General features: G+C 40.5%; 2 pseudogenes; both read left to right on the top strand.

Annotated features, from left to right (window-relative positions):
* The first annotated feature begins 2382 nt into the window (after positions 1-2382).
* LOC147419607 (uncharacterized) lies at positions 2383-3119 on the top strand (annotated as a pseudogene).
* A 723-nt stretch (positions 3120-3842) lies between these two features.
* On the top strand, positions 3843-9252 carry LOC147419608 (uncharacterized; annotated as a pseudogene).
* Positions 9253-18193: the final 8941 nt, after the last annotated feature.

Below are 18193 nucleotides of genomic sequence, written 5' to 3' on the forward strand. Positions count from 1 at the left end.
AAGTACAGCAGACCCCTAATATAGATTTTTAATGCTTCTGCTGCGCCTCTCTCTCAGCATCTCTAAGGCCGTTTTCTATGCAATCTCTCACGCCGTTTTCTGCGCTTTCTTGCGCCCTTTCAAGCTCTCAAGTGCTCCCTCCCTACACCTTTCACGCTCCTTGCCTGCACGCTCCTTGCCTGCGCCCACTGAGGCTTTCTTGCATACCGGCCTACTGTATTAGCTTATAATAGGTAATCTCTCAAGCCTAATCTCTCTGAACGAGTTAATATTGGTCTAATGAGTTAATCTCTCAAGCCCTCAATGTTCCGCAACACAACTCAAACCAAGCTCGGAGAAGGGAGAAGGGAGTCTACCTCGGCCCGAAAACCTCCTGCCAGGTAGATTTGTAAACTACCTGTAGCCATCCACGCCCACGTGGATGGCTACAAGTAGTTTTTTTTTCAATGTTTTAAGGCTATGTTTGTAAGGCTTATGTTTTAATTAAAATTACAAGCCTTATGTGACTGTAACGCTCTCTGTAAAGCTTGAATTGGAATTGAACCCTGTAAAGCTTGAATTGAAATTTAGAAGCCTTCTGTTACTATAACACTCTCTGCAAAGCCCGAGAGAGATGTTGGAGGGGTAGTGCACCCCCCGCAGAGAGAGAGAGAGAGAGAGAGAGAGAGAGAGAGAGAGAGAGAGAGAGAGAGAGAGAGAGAGAGAGAGTTGAGCTCAGAGACAATTTTTTGATCAAGGCAAGGTACTCCATGGCCTTCCACTTGCATTCCAAAGTCGGACCTCCAACTCTTCTAGCCAGTGTATAAGAGAATCATGGCGGAAACTCAAACCCAAGTGCTTGTGTTGGGATAAGTTGCCAAGGCTCTGCTACGACTTCTGTGTGGCTTTCTTATCATTATGATTCTAAGCCTAAACTACCTGTAGCCATCCACACTGGCGTGGATGGCTAGAAGGAGTTTTGAATGAGAAAATCTACCTATTTATAATCTCTCTATGGGAATCTTCAGAGCTGCATAGCTTCTCTTAAAATTATCTAAAGCCATCCACGCCGGCGTGGATGGCTAGAAGGAGTTTCTTGCGACATTGGTTTAGGGGAAGTGATTCATTCTCGCATTGAATTTAATCATGTTTTATGAAGCTCGGTAAGCTCGCTCAAGCTATCCACGCCAACATGGATGTCTAGAGGGAATTTCTCAAGATTAAATTTTATAATTGATCATGCTTTTTTTTAAAATTGTTAGCTCCCCTTTAGCAATCCAAGCTGACATGGATGCTTAGGTGGAGATCAATAAGATAAAGTTTTGATTTTTTGAATTGCTTCTAGGCATCCGTGTCGGCATGGATGCCTAGAGGGAATTTAGTGAAGTAAATTAATTGTTTTTGGTTTTGTTTTGCAAGTCCTTCAATTCGTGGACGAGGTCGCAGAGGGAGACGACTTTCTTCAACTCAAGCTTCCAATATCTTAGAGAGCAGTGATCAAATAAGTGCACTCTCTGTCACAGATATGACAGATGGTTTGGAGACATAGGAGGAGGAGATGCAAAGTCAGGACTTGGGGCTCGGCTCCATAAATGAAGTTGATGAATCTCTTGCCCCACAAGAGGCATTTTTTCAAATAGTGCCTTATGTCGTAAGAGATGAAGTAGCAGTAGAGACTGAGACAGGGGAAGAGCACAAACTTTACATGCATAGAGGACAAGATATTCTTCAATGTACTCGCATGTTTAGTTGTTTTGATTGTCCACCAATTCCTTTATGTCATTTGATCCCTTATTATGCAAGGGTGAGAGGCTTACGAGATGATGTTAGTGGATTGAAAGCTACTTTTGCAAAGGAGGGCTACATGCAAGAAAAAGGAGCTTTTATTGTTTCAGTTTGGAATTGCAAGAAGGAGGAAGCTTATGTGACAGGTATTTCATTTCTCTTCTTTGGTCTTTCCTACTCTCTGTTTCTATGGTGTTTTTTGTTGTTCTCATAAATAGTAGTTGAGTGTGCTTTTCCGCCTATGATTATCTTTTTTGTAGAGGACCTTCTTACTTCATGGAACCCAATATGGGTTGATATACATAAAGAGTTTGAAATTGAGCTTTCTAAAAAACCAAATCTTCAAGTTCTCTCTAATAAAATGTTCTATGTTTGGGAGGATAATCATAGAACGGTCGCTTGGATGGCTGCTATTAAAGAGAGATTCTCTGTTGATTGAGAGAAACATTGTAGTGTGCTTTATACAGTTATTGATCCTACTCAAGTGCCAGAGATAGCTCTGCTTCGTAGCTTGCAAAGAATGAATTTGTAAGCTTCATGACTTTCTATATATTTTAGTAGAAAATTTCTATGTTTTGTTTCTGACTTTGTATATATTGTATATGACCTTGGAATATCATGAATACACATGCTCTTGTAGTCATGCATCTTAGGGATGAGCTTGTGAACTGCTCCCACATTTGTGCAGCAGATCATGAAGCCTATGTAACAGGGCTACCAGAAAAAGATCAAAAGTAGATTGCTGCAGTCCGTAAGAAATACTCGAAGGGTGTGGAGCCTTGGTATCCACTTACTCGTCGATACTTGGGAAAGCTCTTATACGATGTGAGTGTCTTTGGCTTGCTTTTTTGGAACGATCTTATATCTTCTTTTTGTGAAAATTACATATATTAAATTGTGTATTGAAGGATAAAATATACAAGTAATTGAGCCAAAGAGTATATGCTTGTTTTTTGCAAATTTTTTATTTTTAAGTATGTGTTGAAGGTTCAAATGTCCAAGGAATTGAGCCAAAGAATAGAGCAAGCTAGGCACACAATGACAAATGAAGAACTTATAAAAGAGGAGGAGAAAATATTGAATGATTTAGCACTCAAATATGGAGAGCGCGTTGGGAAGGTGGTTGAACTATTTTTGTTTTGGGTGTTTTTCACATAGTGTAATAGCTGTTTAAACTTGGTTTTCTATTTGTTACTCAAAAACTGCAGTTGCTAAATATTGTTGATCCGAATCTTGGACCAGATTGGATGGTTAGAGTTCTTGCACTCAAATGGGGTCCTGATAGTTGGGCTACGCTTGAGAAACTGAACTTGATTGCTATGCATGATGCTCCTGTCTTGAGCAAACTCTTATAGGTTTCCTTGCTTGAGGCAGATAAGATTACTAGATCCTCTTATGGTTTAAAGAAAGGAGATCATGTGTATCGCATGTGAGTAAAGTTTCTTTTGACTTTCAAGAATCTTTGATGTAGAGTTGCTAGTTTTTTGTGATTATTTTAGTTTTTTCTCATCTTTCTTGTTATGTAGTTGGATCCGTAGAGAGGGCCTTCTACAAAGGATTTTTGATAGGTCCACAATGTTTGTGGAGGACTTGAGCAACATTGCTGGTGATATTTTGTTGCCTCATGATTGCTCTCTTGCCTCTTACTTTGAGGAGCTCAAGTTTGAAGCATGACCATATCTTTATCCTTTGGAGACCTTTCTTGAAGCTAAGACAAAAAATGTTGACAAGCAAGCTATGAAGAAAGTGGACACGGTACGCATGGCATCTCAGCGGCTAGCCTACAGGTCAAGCTCATCATACTTTTATTTCAAGCTTTTCATAATTACGAAGTGTGTAGTGATGTTATTTTGTTATTTTGTTTTTGATTTCTATTATTCTTGGTTGGAAAAGAATTTCTACCAGGGATTCCATTCTTAGCTAAGCACTGGGCACAACTATCTACTGGGGAAGGATGCATGTACTCCCCTTCCATGCATAAGCTCACTACTTGGGAGATGGAGGCATGTCCATGGTGGATAGACATTGCTTCTGGGCATGTATTGGCGAGAGAGAGAGGGAGAGAGCTTCACGATACTATGAGAGTTGGTGGCACATCCATCGATGTGTCTTTACCTCTGAGAGTGGATGAGGTGATATCTGGTAAATGGTTACTCAAAACAGTCTCAAACATAATTTGTCAAGAGCTTTAAATTCTCTTTTTCCTAAAATTATTTGTTATACATACCGGTAATATTGTGTTTTTTTGCTTTTTTTAAGCTACAAATACTTCTCGCAAGGGAAAGGAGGTGATTGTTGAGACTAGGGTGGATGCAAACATGGAGCGAGAGCATGGTGAGCTTTCACTTGCGATGAAATTGTTTGTTTCATTCATTTATTAGAGTTAAGTCACTTTGTTTAGCCTCTTGTATCGCAGTACCTCTTGGGGAGATTGTTGCAAAGAAAACCATTTCTTTTGTCTATATCGTTGATACTCCCTTCTCTTCTCTGTCCTCAATGCCTGACTCACGATGCATGGCCATTTCTGGGGACTATATAGCCATTGTTGTTGATTTTAGGGCCGGTGTTCGACATCCGGCATGGATTCGTGTTCATGAGCACATGGGATGTGCACGCCTCGATGGGACTGTTAGAGTTAGACCTTAGGAGGATTACTTTTGACAAAGGTGTGAACTGTAGTCTATTTGAAGTGACTTTTGGGATCTTGGAGGTTAAGGGTCGTTTTGCTCTTTCATGTGAGGAAGAACATTCAGTTATGTAGCATGATGGTGTTGGGCGGATTTTTTGTGTAATGGAGGATTTCTAGTTGTCAGATACAATATGTCAGATGCAACAGTTTGTCGAATACAGTATTCAGATTAGTTGTCGTATTTCGTTTCATTCTCTCTGTGTATTCCATGTTTTGAGTACAATACAAGTGCAGAAATGTTCAGTCCAAAATGTATGTGTTGCTGAGGTAATGAATCTGTAGTAGGAGGAATTTCTATGTTGTTAGAGTGAATTGTCAAACAGTTTGTCAAAACCTGTGTGCAAAACTGCTTAGCTAAACAAACCATTAAACACTGGCGATCATGATGCTTATGAAGCGTCTTCATGGTCGGATTTACTCTCTCCTGTGGGATTGACGAGTGCCAAGAAGATTTTCGAGCAGCAGTTACAATGACAGTTACAAGAAGGCGAACCATTTGCAAAGTAGAATGAGAAAGATGATCAAGATATAAGGAGAAGTCTGAATTGAAGAGATGGAATCTGATTTGCAACCACAAGGTAACCTCATATCGTAATATTTTCAAGAAGAATCAAAGTAATGGGGGGTAAAAAGAAGAAGAAGAAGTGTGAAATTTGTATGAGTAAGAAGCATCAAGCAGATGATTGTCCATGTGCGGTTGATGAATGCTCAATGGGAGATGCATGTCGAAAATGGTGTATGGTTGATCTATGCACAAAGTTTCATAGAATAATATGTAAAGTGCATAAAGCTTCAGATTTGGGGGAAATGAAGAATGCATTACAAAGGTTGACTGATTTTGAGGATGACTTGGAGGATGCATATGAATGGCTGGATACTCATAAAGGGGACAGGCGAAAGTCATGTTCAAGCAGGAAAAGCATTGGGCAATTACAAAAAGCATGTGAGAAGTTGAGAGAAACATTTGAGGATCCATTTGAAGGGGAGTCCAGTGATGATGATGACATTTGGATTGGCATGGAGTTTGAAAGTCACCAAGTGGGAGTAACAGAGATGGAGGAGAAGGAAGTGCAGAAGGAGCTTGGCCAAGAGAGCCTCAAAGAGCCCTTAGCTACTCCTAACCTACCACTAGAGTATGCTCACACAGTGATTGTGGAACTTCTACCAAACATATTCACACAAGAGGATTTGCAGCCGGATAATGTTGTGGAATTGATACATGAACACCATAAGTAGATTTTGAAATCAAGATCCCAGTGCGTTGAACAAACCATAAAGGAGTTTACATATGCTGATTGTGATGGTTTACAGATTCAAGCAAAAAGTCATTTTATTGTGTCTGAATTTACAGTTTGTCAGGAGAACTCTAAGAAGTCATCTGATAAGTCAGAGAATACAGATGGAGATCAGAATTTAATTCAAAAGTTAGAGAATACAGATGCAGATCAGAATTTAATTCAAAAGTTAGAGAATGCAGATGCAGATCAGAATTTAATTCAAAATTTAGAGAATGCAGATGCAGATCAGAATTTAATTCAAAAGTCAGAAGTCAATCAATGGTCAAATGTGAAGGAGGATTTCAACAATTTGGATGGGAATATTGCAACAAAAGAAGCAAATACAAGAGTTGAGCACTTGTAAGACAAGCTTAATATGGAGATAATTTCAAGGGTCAAGAAGGATGCTTTTGCAAGAGCTGAATTTGGGATCTAAATTGAGTCCAAAAGTTGTCAAAATCAGTGTTCATCTTGATGACATATTTATATTGAATTTGAAGAAGTTATTGCAGAAGTTCATTCATGTATGTGCTTGGGATTATTCAAATATGAAAGGTATGGATTCAAATGTGTACAAGCATCACTTTAATGTGAAAGAAGATGCAATTTCAGTAATTCAGCAGAGATATAGAATGAATGCAAAGCTGATTTGTCATCTTGGAAGTCAGATCCTGATGCAAATTAAGCCAGAGAGAAAGGATACAATGATGCAGGGGAATAGTTTTTTGGTTGAAGCTTTGGATACACAGGTTATAGATGATAGAGAGTGTGGAAAGGAATGTGATGGGAAAATAGCAAATCTGATTAGAGATGTGGATGCAAAGCAGAAGTTAACAGTGGAATGTCAAATTCTTATGTGGGCAGTCACAAAAGTTGTTGAGGGTGAAAACTTCGGTTCTGAAGTATCTAAATCTTTGATGTGAATAAACAATGTTCAGTTTAACTTTCAGGATGTTTTCATTGTGAAGAAAGTTGGTGATCAAATTGACTATTTGGCAGATTTGGGTTCAAATTTATTTGACAAAAGTTGTTATGATAGCATTCAGCTTGGAGGATGTCAAATGCAGATATTTGAAGGATCTGAAGCAGGTTTTACAAGTCCAATTATGTCAAAACAGGTGTGGAGGATCAAATTGGATTCAAGGAGGAAGTATGATGCGGAATATCAACATAAGCCACATGCAAAATATCAAAAAAGGAAGTAGGTGGAAGATCAGCAAAGCCAAGAGGATATACAGCCAAAGGATATTGCAAAAGTGATATCTCAATCCTATAAACAGAAGTTGGAATCAGCTTATCAATGGGAGGAATTTTCAACACTTGAATTTCTTCAAATTTCTTCAAGATGAATATGGAGGAACAAGAGGCAAATCCATTCTAGATTCAAGAGCATATTTTGATGTCAAAGATTGAGTATGTGAAAGGAGAACATTCAGTTGCAAAGAATGTAGTTGAGCGGATTGTTTTATGGTCAGATTTTGATAAGAATGGATCAGATAGAATCCTCACAGATGTGGATGGCGGATTGTCAGAATTAAGATTTTCATGTATTCCAGATTTTGGAGTTGTTGATTTGTGGAAGAGGAATGTGTTACAAGTTTGTATGGATGCTCAAGAAGTTCAAGAGGAATCGACAAATAGATTTAGTGGAATGTGCTTTACTCAGGAGGATGATCCGATGGAGTTTATGCGGACTTTCTTCATCAAGGCGGAAATTTTGAGTGTTGCAAAAGTGTTGTATGATTTGACAGTCAAGTTTCTTTCATTCAGTTTGACAAGGGAGTATGGTCCAATTTTCAAAATGTGGAGGAAGAATTTGTTCAATGACAAGGCAAGAAGTCAGAGAATCAAAAAGTCAGCAGTGTGGCATATTCATCAAAAATCAGTGGAGGATTATATTGTAGAAGCAAAGTCAGAGCATTTGCAAAATTTCAAAGAGGAGGATATTCAGATGGCTGTTATGATGATTTTGTTTTATCTTTGCATTTTCTTCTTTTATCTAGTTTACGGATCAAGGGATTGTGGGTCCGAGGTCAGCCTATGGCTCAAGCCACCGGGCTATGCCAAGTGTTAGAGTTAGACCTTAGGAGGATTACTTTCGACAAAGGTGTGAACCGTAGTCTATTTTAAGTGACTTTTGGGATCTTGGAGGTTAAGGTTCGTTTTGCTCTTTCATGTGAGGAAGAACATTCAATTATGTAGCGTGATGGTGTTGGGCGGATTTTCTGTGTAATGGCGGATTTCTAGTTGTCAGATGCAATATGTCAGATGTAGCAGTTTGTCGAATGCAGAATTCAAATTAGTTGTCGTATTTCTATTTCATTCTCTCTGTGTATTCCATGTTCTGAGTACAATACAAGTGTAGAAATGTTCAGTTCGAAATGTCTGTGTTCAGTGCTGAAGTGATGAATCTGCAGTAGGAGAAATTTTTGTGTTGTCAGAGTGAATTGTCAGACAGTTTGTCAGAATCTGTGTGCAAAAATGCTCGGCTAAACCAACCATTAAACACACCATTAAACAGGGATCTTGTGCGTGCGTGGTGGGAGAAAAGTCGCATGGGCTACTGATTTTATTTTTTTGGATCTTCCCTTTGGTGGTTCCCCATTAGCCTCCCCTATAGTACCCCTTTCGGATATTTGTAGCGCGGATCATGTTCGTGCAGGTATACAACTTGCATATTCGAGTTTGTCAGACTCAGGGTGGTTGTTGATCATGGTCTCTATAGCAGGTTGTTGATCATGGTCTCTATAGCAGGTTTTTGCTTCAATCATAATTTTATACAATACTTCTCGATAAGTTTGTTGTGTGTTTTCTATTGTGACTTTTGAAACCTCTTGCAGGAGATACCATTGGCTAGGTTGAGAGATTTTTCCGTGCATCAGAGATGGCTATTCATCGTCGCATTGTGGTCCTCCATCATGGAGCTTATGGTTATGGTAATAGCTTTGGTGGTCAGATTGAGGTAATGCTCTTCTACATATTAACTTGTTTGTTTCTCATTTTGTGTGTTATTATTATTGTGATTGCCCTTTAATTGTCTATGTGGTGGTGTAGTGTCATTGTTCTCTCTTACTTATGGTGCATAGGGTTGGCATGCAACCACCTTGCTTTGTGGTTGAGAGCATCCCACTATTCAATCGGCTTGGCATGTAGCCTTTGGATTCTTACATGATGCACCATCTTCCAGAGTCTTCTCTAGCCAAATCATCATCAGGGGAGCCATGGCATGGTGGCTTGCAACGAAGTCACTCTTTTATTGCATGTTTTGTGGAGCTTCTTTGTAGGTCTGGAGGTCTTTGTTTGGAGTTGGGATGTGGTACAGTGCCCGTATTGGCAGCATGCTTAGGCACATGGCGGTTGTGTGCAGCAATCAACATTGATGACACTTTGATTTCAGATTATACAGATTATGTGCAACCATTATTTCTCCCTAAAAAGCAAAGCAGAGAGGGAGCCTCCACCTCTCTTGATGTCGATGATGTGGGTGGCATGCCTTTGCGTGTCAACCCTTTTGATGACTAGTGAGAGTCCCTAGTGAGAGTCCACCTTACACTTCATTTCGCCCACCTATTTTATGTTTCCATCATACTTTTATGCTATTTTGTCACTTTTTTGTATCATTGTTTAGTATTTGAAAATTATGGATAATGATTCAAACAACAATTTGAGATTTCTTGGGCTTTTATGATGTAGATTTTGTATTGTTTGCATGTGGATTGTGAGACTTATCTTTTTCTTTTTGTATGGAAGTGTGTTGCCAGTTTATGCTGAGGGGATTGCAAAAACCATGCCTGCTGATATACGATACGATTTTGACACCCACAAGAAGTGTCAGAGACGCAATGTTTTTATTGATGACGAGTGTGACTCTTCATAGTCACGAGATAGAACCATAGCATTTCTTGTTGTTATTAGAATGTAGAGACACGACATGCTATTTTCTATATTCCACTTGTTATCTTACAACTCTAAAGAAATCTCTCTCTTTTTTTTGTATAAGATATGGCAATTCTCTCTTAGTATAGTTTAGAAACTTTGTAGATGTATGAGCATTGTTGACTTGCATTAGATTGCTCCGTAAAATTTAAAGTTAAAATACAAATTATGGTATTGAATGTAGTTGTGGACCATTGCATGGTTTGTAATAGCTTTGCTACTAGCTTGGGTTTCTCATTGCTCGACATCAAGTATCAACTTCGCAAAAAAATCTACAGTCTAATTTTGAACAATCATATTACTACGATTACTGAGGGATTCAAGATCTTACTATTATTAAAGTAAGATCTTCATTCATCTTTCTTATCAAAGACCATTTGGTTTCTTTATTCATTTGCTCGAATTTTTCTTCGTTTGAAAAATCTCGCTCGCCACAGGGTAAGACTATCGAAGTAGAGATGAGGTAGAGCTGTAAGTTCAAGTTTCCCCCTAACTCTATCCGGAGATGGAGTGGTGAGCCCACACATCAAAGACATGTACTTATTAGCATCATTAGACACTACTGGCCGCAGTTCATGGCCCGCAATCGAAACACGCAGCTGAATGTATAGTCGCGAAGGGCTTGCCAGTAATTAGCGACGCGATGACTATGCAGCGGAATGCCTTAGCACAGAGTTAGAGTGAGATGCAAAAAAAGATGGGAAAGGACGCATACCTGCACTCTCTCTTGCATCATACCTGCACTCCTCCTCTCCCTCTTTCTCTCAATATGCAGGCCTGAGAATCCCAGAGGCTTGAAACGCCTGCAAAATGGGCTCGGCCTATAGTATGGGCCTGGAGGGAAGTCAAAATATCGTTGAGGTTCAAAGGGAAATAAGCAGGGCCGCTGTCGCGTGCATCAGGTAGAGAGTAAGGGAGGAGGAAGCGGGCTGGTGCTATTGCCTCTCGAGTTGCGGGTAGAGAGCAACTGTCCACTCTGGGAAGGGCACCCCTCCTCTCGAGCTGCAGCCAACCACCGAGATGGCCAACCCTTTTAAAATGCGGGGAGAAGCTGATGAAGCCATATGCTACCAACATGGCATGCGCAGTGTGTTGCCATGGCTTGGTTGGCGAGAGAGGACTTCTCCGTAATGGCAGCCTGCAGAAGCAGCCACATGGAGCTCACTCCAGGCTTTTTTAATATGGGAAAATTACCAAAAAAACCCCTCTAATTTTGGAAATTCCCAATATACCCCTCAAATTTAAAAAATTCCCAAAATACCCTTGTATCTATTTTCGTTGGATCTTCAAGATTTTCTAATCTTTATTCTTGTTTGACAAGTGAGATCGGTTTTTGAGTGCTTAGCATATAATTATTTGCAAATTACCTCCCAAAAAAAAGCAATTATGTCTAAAAATAATGAAGGAATTCGTCTCCAGAGCCTAGATAACCAACTCAAATTTTACTTTTAGCATCCTGTATGGTAGACAATCGCTTTTCTTATGAAAAGCTACAATTTTTTTTGTTTTTTAAGAAATTTACTCTCACAACCAGGGGTATTTTGGGAATTTTGGAGAATTTGAAGGGCATTTTGGGAATTTATAACAAGTTATGGGAGTACTTTGGGAATTTTTAAAATTTGAGGGGTATTTCGGGAATTAGAGGGGTATTTTGGTAATTTTCCCTTTTAATATATAACTAGTAAGGCCGGCGGCCTTCGTTGCCCGTCGCTCTCTCTTTGTGTCGCTGTGCCCCTGGAGCTGCAGGCCACACCTGCCGCTTGAAGGATCTTCTGACGCGTGACAGGGAGGGGGGGACCGGAATCCCTCCCCCCATTATAAGTAGTATAGATATAGATATAGATGCAATATCTGGGGAGATCCCCTGGGACTTGTACAGGGCAAAGGGGGGGTTGGTTTGGTTTTCGAGCCAGGGGTCAACGGGTGTGGAGATGCAACCAACTGGCCATGCTTTTCTTTTTTTGAAAATTAAAGAAAGCCAATTTGATGGAACGCATGCGTAGCCAGAGAGTTGTTATCTCAACGCAAATCGCATTCTATCGTGATTGATGCGAGCTCGAACGTGCAAGGCTGTGTTGTGGTGTTTTAAGTCAACGTGGTGTGCAGAGGATGATCTCTAGAAGAGAATCTTGTAGGATTCCATCTAGTAAGTTGAAAGTGTATTGAATAAAATTATAAAATTATTAGTGGCACGAGAGTGGACTGATTAGTGACTCATGTATATGTATATCAAACAAAAGTACAATGGTATCGAACTAATCTTTTTAATATAATTTTCCATTGTCCCATGCTGTTTTCTACATCCAAGTTTGATCAAGCAAGAATTTCTCAGGACTATTTGCCTTGGATGGTGACAAACCCATTTGATGGCATCGACGATGCGCGAGTCGAGCGTGGGGAGCTAGGGCATCTTGATCGGACACGTGGCATATCTTGATCGGAGTTGTTATCTCAACGCAAATCGCATTCTATCGTGATTGATGCGAGCTCGAACGTGCAAGGCTGTGTTGTGGTGTTTTAAGTCAACGTGGTCTGCAGAGGATGATCTCTAGAAGAGAATCTTGTAGGATTCCATCTAGTAAGTTGAAAGTGTATTGAATAACATTATAAAATTATTAGTGGCATGAGAGTGGACTGATTAGTGACCCATGTATATGTATATCAAACAAAAGTACAATGGTATCGAACTAATCTTTTTAATATAATTTTCCATTGTCCCATCTCTTCCCGCCCCTTTTCTCTCTTGTCACTTCCGCCTCCCAATCTTTAAGAGGACATTCTATGTTGCCTACATCTGTCAGAAAGTGCAGATCCTCCAAGGTTGCAGGTCTACTCTCTCTCCTACTCTCTTCCTTTAATGGCTTTCTCTCCCTCCCTCCCTCCCTCCCTCCGTCCCTCTCTCTCTCTCTCTCTCTCTCTCTCTCTCTCTCTCTCTCTCTCTCTCTCATGCTTCTCCCACTCCAGCTCCAAGTGAGAGAAATGGAAAACTCCATTACCTCTGTGTGTAGCAACATTTCTTTCTCTAAAGCTCTCATGATCAACATTTGGAATTCAAAGGAGATTGAGTTGCACTCCCTCTCTTTCTTCCCTCCACAACATAATCCTTTTCTACTATCTCTAAGTACTCTCCACTTTTTCCCTCCATAGCCAGCTTTCCATGATTGCAAGTCACCATTACACATTTGCTCTCTAATTTTCTTAATTAGATTACAAACATGTCATTCAATCTCCCTCTACTGCAAGACATTACTAACAGACCAAAATAATATCGATTAAACGCTGATTTGGAGCAGGAATATGCTACTATGCGACTTGGCACATCGAATCCCAATGTTGCAGATCAGCTACGGAGCATTGGGTGCAAGGAAATCAACTTATGGGTTGATGGCCACATTTACCCTGGTGATCCAATGACCAATGCACCACTGCACTACCTTTACATAATATCATTGAGCTTCTGCCTTTTATTGGAGATGGAAGAGACAGACTGTTTGGCTACTGCTGGAGATTGTATTGAGCTTTCGCCAATGAAAGGGAAGTAAGTAAACATCTCTTGGTTGCCTATTCATCATTGCAAGAGAAGTTCGCGAAAGATCTACATCAAGTTAGAGAGGAAGCCAACGGGTGATAGCATGTTTAGGGGGTACCAAAAAGGAGTGTCTTGGACACTCCTTTGGGAGGAGATGAAATGTGTAATGAGTTATTCATTTTCATTTCATATAAAGGAAAGATAAAATCTTTTTAGTTGAGAGGTTGGAATTTAGGCGGGCTAGAAATTCCATTTCACTTTAATACTAAAGCTTAAAGTAGCAAACTGCCTGCGCATTTAAATTCCCTCTCGCCATTAGCACTCTTCTAGGCTCTCTGTAGTGCTCTTTCAATGGGTCCCTCTACCTCTTGTGTCCATCTCTCTCTCTCTCTCTCTCTCTCTCTCTCTCTCTCTATCTATCTATCTATCTATCTATCTATACTATGGCACTGTTTTGACTGTCTTCATTGTCGTGTCAATAGCATCCTGACATGTTCCACATGAAATCACATAATACTCATAATGGTAGTACAAACCCCCTTTACCTTCCTCCATTATCTGCTACACAGCATATCCCAAGGGATCTTCTGCCGAGTCTACAAAACTACTGGGCTGCAAAGAAGAGGGAACAAAAAAACATGCAAAAAAGGATGGCATGATTGTGAGTAACATTGATGAACAAGGCGCAAAGGAAATATGTAGGGCAATTGCTAAGTGATGGCATAATTAAAAAAACGGACTCTTTGAGGGTCTTCAATGGAGCATTCTACAGCAACTTCTCAGTCATCCAACGTTCTCAGTGTTGCAACCCACATCGGAGATAGTTGGGAGGATAATTTTCTCTAGCATTTGTCATACATTGTCTGAGGTGAAGAATCCTCGTTCAAACAATGAGCTATTTTTGAAACGGGCTATTGTCATGGCATGCCTAAATGGAGTCAATGGGGCTGACAATGTAATGAGCAATAATGATGTTGCGAAGGCATTAGGACTTCATCAAAGAAATGTCGCGGAAGCCAATTTTCGACTGCAAACTGATATGGAGGAGGGGTCACTTCCCTTAGACACGTGTCAACATCAACAAGATAGGACCAGTACCTTAACAATCAAAATCAGGGAAATCATGTTTCAATTCTAATCAATGAAAATCCGCATCTCCTCAAACAAGACAGATGTCGTTCAAAAGAGAATCGGCAGGAGGGCACATGTGGTGCATCCGGTGCATCTTCTCGATTTACCTCACGTATATCAGCCAGAACATCTGCAAAGTGTGTCACAATGCTTTACTTAGTAATTTTGGGTGCTTGCAAAAGCTTTGAAATGCTTTATAAGTGCATTTCAAAGTGCATCACTTAGAGCCTGCAAATGCTTGAAAGCGCCAAAAAAGTGCATCTCTATGCGCATGAAAGTGCCAAAAAGTGCTTCAAAGTATTTCAAAGCGCTTCCAAAGTGCACTAAAGTGCTTCATGGTGCTTGAAAGTGCCACAAAGTACTAAGAGTGCTTCAGAGTGCTTTCTAAACTCTAAAGTGCTTTGGAATGTTGCAGAGTGCCATAAAGTGCCTCAGAATGCTCTTAAATAGCAGTGAAGTGCTTTCAAAGAGCCCTTTAAGTGCACTTCAGAGTGATTTCAAGTGCCCAAAAGTTCTTTAAAGTGTTGTAGAGTGCTTTAAAGTGCTTGAAAGAATCAAAAAGTGCTTTACCGTGCTTCAGCGTGCTTCAAAGTGCCACACAGTTCTATTAGTGCACCAAAGTGCCCCAAAGTGCTTCATAGTTCTTGAAACTACCATAAATTGCTTCATAGTGCTTTAAAGTGCTTGAAAGAATCAAAAAGTGCTTTACAGTGCTTCAGCGTGCTTCAAAGTGCCACACAGTTCTATTAGTGCACCAAAGTGCCCCAAAGTGCTTCATAGTTCTTGAAACTACCATAAATTGCTTCATAGTGCTTTAAAGTGCCACAGAGTGCCTCGAAGTGCTTTGAAGAGCCACAGAGTGCCTCAGAGTGCTTTGAAGAGCCACAAAGTGCTTGAAAGTGCTTTTAAAGTGCCACCAAGTAGTCTAGAGTGCTTCCAAAGTGCACCAAAGTAGTTCAAAGTGCACCAAAGTGCCACAAAGTTCCTCAGAGTGCTCTCAAAGTGCACTGAAGTGCTTTAGAGTGCTTTCAAGTGCCCCAAAGTGCTTTACAGTGCTATAGAGTGCTTTAAAGGGCACCAAAAAGCATGACAGGTTGCTTGAAAGTGCCATGTGGTGCTTGAAAGTGCCACAAAGTGCTTCATAGTACTTTCAAGTGTCCCAAAGTGCTTTAAAGTGCTTAAAAGTGCCCCAAAGTGCTTCAAAGTGTTCTCCAAGTACACTGAAGTGCTTCACTAGTGGACACCAACCTGCCACTCTTCACCAACTCCCACTGCTCAACCAACCCCACCTCATTTTGGTTGAAAAGGTGGAGAAATGACATACCTACTTTTTGTGTGGACAAAAGGTGAAGTCACACCTACTTTTGTGAAAATACACCCCGAGGTGGTAGATGTACGTGTTGCAACTAGATTTTAGTACTTTATAGTATTTTTAAATGTCTTTTGTGTGGCAGAGAGATTTTTACATGCAGTTCCAGGAGTCTCATCCTAACATTAGGATGTCCCTTAGATGCTTTGGATCTGAAGCCATACTTTGTATGCAAGTTGAAGGACCGCGATACTTGTTGTTGTGAATACCATGTTCAGCTTGTTTACTTAAAGGAAGGCTTAAATCAGATGCGTCATGGAAGATACGGGCTACATGGAATGTCATGATTTTGCAAGTGTCTTGTGTGCAGTCTGAGTGCTAGAATAGTGCAATGCACAGCATCAGAAACCACTTTTTCATCCTTGACAGAACTATGGGAGTCTGTATTGTGTCCAAAGACAACTGATAGTGCTTTTCATCGCAGCAAATGTCTTGTAGGAACATGCACTGATTGCGGGATTGAAAGGCTCTTGTTATGTAAGACAAGGGAAGCTAGAGCTTGAGAGTCCACCACCCAACCACCCATTATATAGCAAAGCCCCTGGCCCTTTGCCCTAGTTGGACTCCCCATTCCACATTGCCTAGCCCGGCCCTGCCCTTGTCTAGTCCGGCCTTGCCGGTGTCTTGACATTACTCCCCCTTAAGAAGAGTTTTCGTCCTCAAAAACAAAAGTGGGGAACTTCTTCTTAAGAACACTAATGTTTTCACAAGTGGCACCTTCTTCAGGTCGGTCTTTCCACTTGATTAAGGCTTGTTGATGTATGTGATGATGTGTACGCAACTCATGATAATCAAGAACACGTTCAGGTTCATGCGGTGGGGTATGAGGTTCAATGAAATCAACCAAAACCTGTTGGTCAATGACATTGTCGTCCCCATGTAACTGCTTATGTAAACGGCTTACATGAAACACCGAATGAATGTGAGAATGTGAAGGTAGTAATAATTTGTAGGCACGATCACCTACCGCTTGAGTATTTTGAAAGGCCCACAATATCGAGGAGATAATTTAGGTGTCGACCCAGTTTTCAGACTTTCTGAATGTTCTAGTATACGTAAAAATACTTCCTCCCCTTCTTCAAAGGTAGCTTGCCAACGTTTCTCATCAGCGTACTTCTTATACCGATCATGTGCTTGCCGGACATTGTGAAGAGCAAGTTTCAGCATATCCATGTGGTCTTGGAGAAAATCCTTAACCTGTTGGAGTTTTTTGGTTGCCAACCCCACCGTAACTGGTGACCTATGTTGAAACCCGTACATGAGCATGAAAAGACTAAAACCTGTTGTGACATGCTTAGCACTGTTGTAGGAAAACTCGAGAATAGGTAAGTATTCTTCCCAGTCTGACTGTTTTTTGTTGACCTATTCTCTTAGCATATCCTCTAGCACCTGGTTAACCCGTTCGTTTGACCATCCGTTTCTGGATTATCAGCTGTACTGAGGTTTAGTTGTGTACCCAATCGTTTAAATACACTCTCTAAAATTGGCTGTTAAACTTGGGATCACGGTCACTAACAATGTTACTTGGAAAATCATACAATTTGTATAGATTGTCCACAAATAACTTGGCTAGTTTTGGTGTCTTAACCGTTGGTTTGGTCGAAATAAACTTGCATAGTTTAGTCAACCTATCTACGACCACCCATACTGAGTCATGACCTCGTACAGTGGTTGGTAAACCTACAACAAAATCCATAGAGATGCTTTCCCATTTTGCATTGGGAATCTCCAAAGGATGTAAGAGTCCTCCTGCTTTCAGGCACTCTGCTTTCTTAACTTGATATTTTTAGCAATGCAAGACATAAGCTTGAACAAAGCCATGTAGACCTGGCGAGTAAAACTGTCGTCGTACGAGAGCATAAGTTTTTCTAATCCCCGGGTGCCCTGCACTTGGACTATCATAACATTCATAGAGAATTTGGCGCCGAATTCGGTACACAAACTCTCCCCTTGTGGAGTAGGTACCCATTGTCGATGGTAAAATCCTTCCATCAGCTGTAGTTCATCACTTGATAAAGGAGAACTAGGTGTGGAGGTTAATTGTACACTACCGTCATTGGACTGAGAAGGATCCCTCTTTTGAACATGGCTCCACACTTTGGAATATGCTTCATCATGCTCAATTTTGCCTTTGAGAGAATCTAAAAATTCACTACGAAGTTTTGTGAACAAGAGCGAATTGATCTTTGGCATTCGACTTAGAGCGTCAGCTACTAGATTGTATCGGCCTTTGCGATATCTTAGCTTGGCATCATATTCCTGAAGGATATTGGCCCACCTGGCTTTTCGACCCTTTAAATCTGTTTGTTGTGTAAACCATTTGATGCTTTCATGGTTAAACACAATCTCAAACTGAGCACCATACAGATAATGCCACCATGTTTTTTAGGCAGACACTATTGCATAGAGTTCGCGTTCGTAAGCAGAATAGTTCTGTTGAGCTGCATCAAGCTTCTTGCTTTCAAATGCAATCGGCCGTCCATCTTGTAACAAGACTA

This window comes from Adiantum capillus-veneris, chromosome 29 (assembly GCF_014529385.1).
Source record: "Adiantum capillus-veneris isolate H3 chromosome 29, ASM1452938v2, whole genome shotgun sequence".
NCBI lineage: Eukaryota > Viridiplantae > Streptophyta > Polypodiopsida > Polypodiales > Pteridaceae > Adiantum > Adiantum capillus-veneris.